The sequence below is a fragment of the Rhineura floridana genome, chromosome 10, assembly GCF_030035675.1.
Source record: "Rhineura floridana isolate rRhiFlo1 chromosome 10, rRhiFlo1.hap2, whole genome shotgun sequence".
Classification (NCBI taxonomy): domain Eukaryota; kingdom Metazoa; phylum Chordata; class Lepidosauria; order Squamata; family Rhineuridae; genus Rhineura; species Rhineura floridana.
In genome coordinates this window covers 63,892,684-63,899,312 of record NC_084489.1, presented here as the reverse complement: position 1 = coordinate 63,899,312, position 6,629 = coordinate 63,892,684, and positions in this window count along the sequence as shown.

Below are 6,629 nucleotides of genomic sequence, written 5' to 3'. Positions count from 1 at the left end.
CTAGGATAAAAAGTGCATGGGGAAAGGGAATATGGGAACATAAGCTGGAGGAAGGGTCTTCCCCCCTCACCTTAGCTCCTCTGTTGCTGTCAAAATCGACCCCAACCTCACTCTTTCTGCATGGCTGACACAGGTTCATGTTTAAACACACAAGACTACCGCCATCCTGTCTAGCATGATTCTAAGTACCATCCTTGTTGACTTGGCGGATGGCTGCTTGTTGTGCAAACAACACATGGCATGGAAATAATTCAAATCTCAGCTCTATTCAGATATTCTATCAGAAGATCTACACATACTCTACTTCTTTACCACTACATATTTCCGTTCCAGGTGAAATGTTTCAGTTAGTCTTCCAGCACCAATTATTCATCCAGCACAAAATCTTTGATTGTCTGGCTTTGGTCTTCCCTTGCACTTTCTTATAATGCAGATTTTGCTTCAGCAGTATCTCAGTTTTCTCAACCAGTTAGCCATTGTTAACACTCCGTCCGGCTTGTGTATGATGCTGCTCGCTGAGAAGTTGCAAGGGAGTCAGGCAAAGGAGAATGGTGTACATTTTGCATATGTGATGAGCATTTGAGTGTATTGACCATGTCCTGGACCTGACCATTTGTGCTGGTGGAGATACAATCTATGATGAGTGATACTTACATACATCTTTGCACAACGAGAACCATCCAGATTTTTGTGGGTTCTGAGTTGCTGCTCTTTTTGTCTAGGCTAGTTTGAGCCTATATTCAGTTCAGAAATGACACATTCCTCTGGAGAAACTGGGATCTCAGCCCGGACTCTGTTATTCATATGGAGTCAAAACACTTCCAAATGATTGGAACCAAATTCAAAAATGATTCTTTTATGTGTATAAAAAAAGTCATTTTGCACAAGCATATGGAAGCAAGATGAGAAAGGAGATATAGATTGGAGGAAAATATAAAGAGAATTGTGGCATTTCATCTAGGAGTAGGATATCTGGATTCCAATGGCAAGTCAACTAAAAAATAGTTGATAATGGGTAGGATCTTGTATGATTTTGGCTTAGCATGTGTGAGCATGCTGGTATAAACTAACTTATTCCAAACACAATGCTAGTATGGAATGTATCCAACTCATATCGAAAGGTTGAATGGTTTTGTTCTTTACCAGGATTTGAACCAGGATATTTTTTATCAGAAAAATGCTTCCTTTAAAATGTAATACAAGTGAGGTATGTCAACATGAAATACATAGACATTAATTCTCTAAAATTCGGAGCAAGCATCACCAAATAATTAAAGCTGCAGTCCTAAACTCACTTACTACACAGCAAGTAGAGCTGACTGGACTTTGCAGAATTATTTCTGCATAAGCATATAGGACAGTGCTGTCTGGATGTTACACATCCAACTGTGTAATTTCCCTCTTATCTCACTTCAAAGTAGAAGAAAAGTTGGTAGCAATAGGCGTGTGATGCTCACCTTACTTCTCAAAGTGGTAAGAAGATCCAGGAGTACAGAACTTACCTAGGTTTTGGTTTCCTTTGGAAGGACATAACTGAAGGCTCTTGGTATTTTGTAATATTTCAGTTTATTTACAAAGACATAGGTTGAACATAGGGAGGACAGCTTAAATACTCCAGCAAACACCCAAAGTTCACTGATCTCTAGACCAGGAGTAGCAATCTGGTGCCCTTTAGATGCTGTTGCATTACAACTTTAATCATCCCTGACCACTGGCCATAGTGGCTGGGTTTGTTGGGAGTTGCAGCCCAACAATATATGGAGGGCACTATGTTGGCTACCTCTGCTCTAGAGAGAAATAGCCAGCATCCCAAAATGCTTCAAGCTTACAGAACTTAAACATTTTCTCTCTTCCTATCTCTGACTCAAGCTGCAGTCTGTTGCCCTTTTCACACAGAGACCTATGGATTACAATAACATCCCCAGTCAGGAGTGGAAAAGACACACTCTCTTTCAGTTATTCTCAACAATTAGTTCCCATGGAAACATATAGCTGTAGTTTTCCTAACAAAAGAGATACTTATCAATTTTGTCAGAACCATTAAAAGGGATCTCCAGCAGTACTTCTGGCTCCATTAACTCTCTCACATGCAATGTAAAATCTCATAACAACATGGAAACAATATAAAAAATTAAAACCCCACTTAGGTTACTTTTAAATTTAAAAAGCCTTAGAATTGATATTCAGGCAAATCAAACTGAGAAAAGAAAGGGGGGAAATCAAATAGGAAGACAGGTGGAAAAAAGCAGAACAAAACTGAAAACATTGGTTTAAAAACTGGGAGAGATAATAATTGATGGCAAATAATTGATGGCAATATTAAATATGTCTACTGGAAAGTAAATTGTTGCCTGGCTGGAAATCAATTAACTGAAAACTATCACTTCCAAAAAGATTTATTTATTTGGTTTTAGTATCACAAATGGAATGCAGAATGTGTCCTTAGAACATAGTAAAGAATTCATAGGGTGATATCTAACAAGAGTCATATTCAGAGTAGACCCACCAAAATCAATGGATAACTTATATTCATTGGTTTCAATGGGTCTACTCTGAGTATGAGTCACATTGGACATAACCTATAACAGCACATTCAAATATAATTTATACAAATGTGAATTGCAAAATGCGAGAGAAATCACTGAGACATAAATCTTTTGTTGAAACGGATTCCGATTATGTCCAGAGTAACTTTTTAAAAAGTTGTTCACTCTGCTGGTGCCACTTGAGGGGAACTGTTGAGCACTGAAAGATGTCCAACTTGCAAGCATAGCACTTTGCTTGCTAAATTAATACACTAACATCATATTTCCTTGATGTAACATTTAACAGGCTATTAACAGGTTTAACAGGTTTAATATTTAACAGGTCCCAGGCTATGGTCTGAAGGCATGTAAGGCCAGCTCCCTGCTGACGCTAAGCAGGGTCAGGTCTGGTCAGTGCCTAGATGGAAAACTGCCTGGGAACCATATGTAAGCTGCCTTGGGTTTCTATCATGAAAAGAAAGGTGGTGTATAAATGTAATAAATAAATAAAATAAGACACAGAATAAAGCAGTGTATTTGCAGTGGTAACTCTGTATGACTAATAAAAATATAGTGCTATGTTTCAAATGCTGCATAAAATACTGACTGACCCCTCCCTGCAGCTGAATCAACTACAAATCTCTCAAAGATTTAAACAGGAGATCAGGATTGACTCCACTGTGCATTATCATTCATTTTCTGAAATAACACTTCTTTTTAGTAACTATATATTGTCTTTTCATACAGCATTCCTTCATTTTATTTGTATTTTATTTATAATTACATTTATATCACACCTTTCCTCCAAGGAGCTCAAGGTAGCATACAAACATAGTTCTCCTCCCATATTTCTCCTCCTCCACGACAACCCTGTGAGGCAGGCTAGGCTGAGAGACGTTGACTGGCCCAAGATCACCCAGTGACCTTCATGGCTGAGTGGGGATTTGAACTCTGGGCTCAACACTCTTATGTAGCAAAGATTTCTATATATGATCACAATTCTTTGGCTCTCAAATCTACATCCATTCATTCACTGGTGATCACTCATGGCCGAGTAAGATTGTCTTCCAAGATAAGGTCTTTAACGGTGGGTTCGTAAGTGACTGTGGAGGCCAATTCTGGATCCACACAGCCTCCCACAGTGAGGACATAGGTTTCCAGATGGAAGATGGTCATGATGAGGATTTGCTTGACGTGCCTTCCGCTTAGCTCATTTGTCCCTTTCGCCCTGTACTCGTGCGTCTTCAAAGTCCATAGCACCTTTGATAATGGCCGACCTTCAATTGGGACGCTCATGGGCCAAGGCTTCCCAGTTCTCGATGCTTGTGTTACATTTTTTTTAGATTAGCTTTGAGAACATCTTTAAACCTCTTTTGCTGTCAACCGATATTCCATTTTCCATCCTTAAGTTGGGAGTAAAGTAGCTGCTTTGGAAGACGGCGATCAGGCATTCAAACAACATGGCCGGTCCAGCGAAGTTGATGTTGGAGGATCATTGTTTCAACACTGGTGGTCTTTGCTTCTTCCAATACACTAACATTAGTCCGCCTACCTTCCCAAGTAATTTGCAGAATTTTTGGGAGGCAGCGTTGGTGGAATCTTTCAAGAAGTTGGGAGTGGTGTTTATAGATGGTCCATGTTTCACAGGTCAGTAGTACAATGGCTTTGTAAATAACCATTTTGGTCTCCCTGCGAATATCCCGATCCTCGAACACTCTACACTTCATTTGGGAGAATGCGGCACTCGCAGAGCTCAGACGATGCTGAATTTCAGCATCTATGTCATCTACCTCCACACAGCATATCATTGTGCATTGTTTTTGCTTACTGTTTATAGAGCACATGTCATGGGCCCCAAAGAGAATCTCTGGCAAGGTTGGGAGGATGGAGAAGGCGTTACTGATATTGGGGAGAACATTGCCAACAATGATGAAGGAAATGAGAGGGTTACAGCTGGCTGGTGATGGACTCTCTGCCGGCACCAGGGGCAAAGCGCAACAGCAAAAGAGGTAAGTGCTAACAAAAACATTGGAACTTCAGGCAGGGGAAAATGAAAGCGACTCAGCAGCAGTAATGTAGTGGCAAATTCAAAACTGCAGAGTCCCTTCATGATAATCACAGCCATACCCTCCCCCCACTTTTTTTCTTTTGTTGCTGGGTTGAGAATGAGATCCTTGTTAATGTCTTCCCCCGCAACAACAGACATCCCTAGGAGCCAATCAGCATGAAAGGAAACAGTGTTAGCTACTGACATCAGGCTTTTCAGTGGCTGACTCACCTCCTTTCAATCTGATTGGCTCCAATCAACAGCTAAGGGCAAGGAAGCAAGTTAGAAGATTCTTCTCAGTGGCTAACATATTTCCCTTTCATGCTAATTGGCTCATAGGACACTGGAGACATAGAGACCCTGCTGGGACCTTGCTCCCAAAAAAGCAAAGGGCCTAAGACCTCTCCCAGGGAGCCTGGATGACTACACCCCTGCTCAGCAGAGTCAGAGACTGGCATGTGTCCAAGCCTATGGAGGGTAGATATGAGACGGTTACAAGCAGTCTAATTTTATCCACCCCGTGTTGTAGCCCCCCTTGCAGCTCATGCTGAGAATTCTGATTGAAAAGTGTCAAGTGCCCTCCCCTTTTCTGCATAAATAGAAGCAGCATTGCTTGTATTTGCTGTTGCAACAACTCTTCTACTTTTGCTTCCAACATCTAGTATGTCTGTTACTGTTTGAATCCCTGTTTAGGCCTAGTATGAGATGCTAGATCCCTGTTCTGATTTCTGGAATAAAGCTTTCTGCAGTAAAACCTAGTCACTGAGCCCTGAGTCTGCCTGGTTGGAAGCCAGGACATCACACTTCAGTGTAAAGCTTCCATGTTTTCTGTACCTGAAAATACAAAGTTAGGGTGCCTCCAGATGCTCACTACATTGTGAGAGGATGTACAAAACCTTTGCCTCAAAATGACATACAATTTAAAACAAAAACCAAACAAACACACAATATTATATTATATTTATTTATTTATTATTTAATTTCTATCCTGTCCTTCCAACCAGCAGGAGCCCAGGGTGGCAAACAAAAGCAGTAAAAACACTTTAAAACATAATAAAAACAGACCTTAAAATACATTAAAACAAAACAACTTTAAAAACATTCTTTAAAAAAGCTTTAAAAACATCTTAAATAAAAAGGGTTAAAATACTGTTTAGAAAAAAAGTTTTAAAAAAACATATTAGAAGCAATTCCAACTGGAATAGGTCTTAACATCAGATTTAAGGTGCATCAGAAGATAAAAGAACATTAATCGGAACAAATGCTCAATAAAAGACCAGGCATAAACTTTGTACAAACAAATCAGGGTGAATACTGAATAAACAGGTTATCTTGTTGAGCCTTTATATTCAGAGCCATATTTAAAACAAAGCAATCTGCCTATATATCTATCCATAGAATCTTTCAAGTTCTTGCTGAGTTGAATTGTAAGCAGTAATATTTAGCCGTCGTGGTCATTATTACTGCTGCAGTGCAAAATGTTGGATGCTGCAACATTGTGCTGTTTTGTTCTAATTATGTTTTGAGTGATCTACTTTTTTTGTACAATTGATGGCTATTGGCTAAACAAAAAAGATGTGAATATAAATAATAGAGACAGAAGAGTTTATTAGCAAAGACATATAAATACTTAAGGGAAACTGAAAAGACATCATTAAGTTTGCACAATGGCACATGGATTTAAATATGTAGATAACTGAGAATCAAGCAACCACAGTATAACGGTGATGCATAAATGCATCTCTGTCTCTTCAATGTTTTTGCAAATAGCAGGTCAGACTATTTATCCTTCTAGTCCAGTTTTGTCTACTTTGACTTGCAGTGGCTCTGCAGGGCCTCAGGTAGAGGCCTTTCCGGGACACCTGCTCTTTTTATCGCAGGATGGAGAACCTGTGGCCCTCCAGATGTTGTTTGGGCTCACGACTTCCATTCAGCCACAGCCAGCATAGCCAATGGCCAGAGAATGGGAGTCCTACAGCAACAGCATGTGGAAGGCCACAGGTTCCTCATCCCTGTTTTAAAGGGAGAAACCGAGGGTTGCAAATGGGACCTTGAAC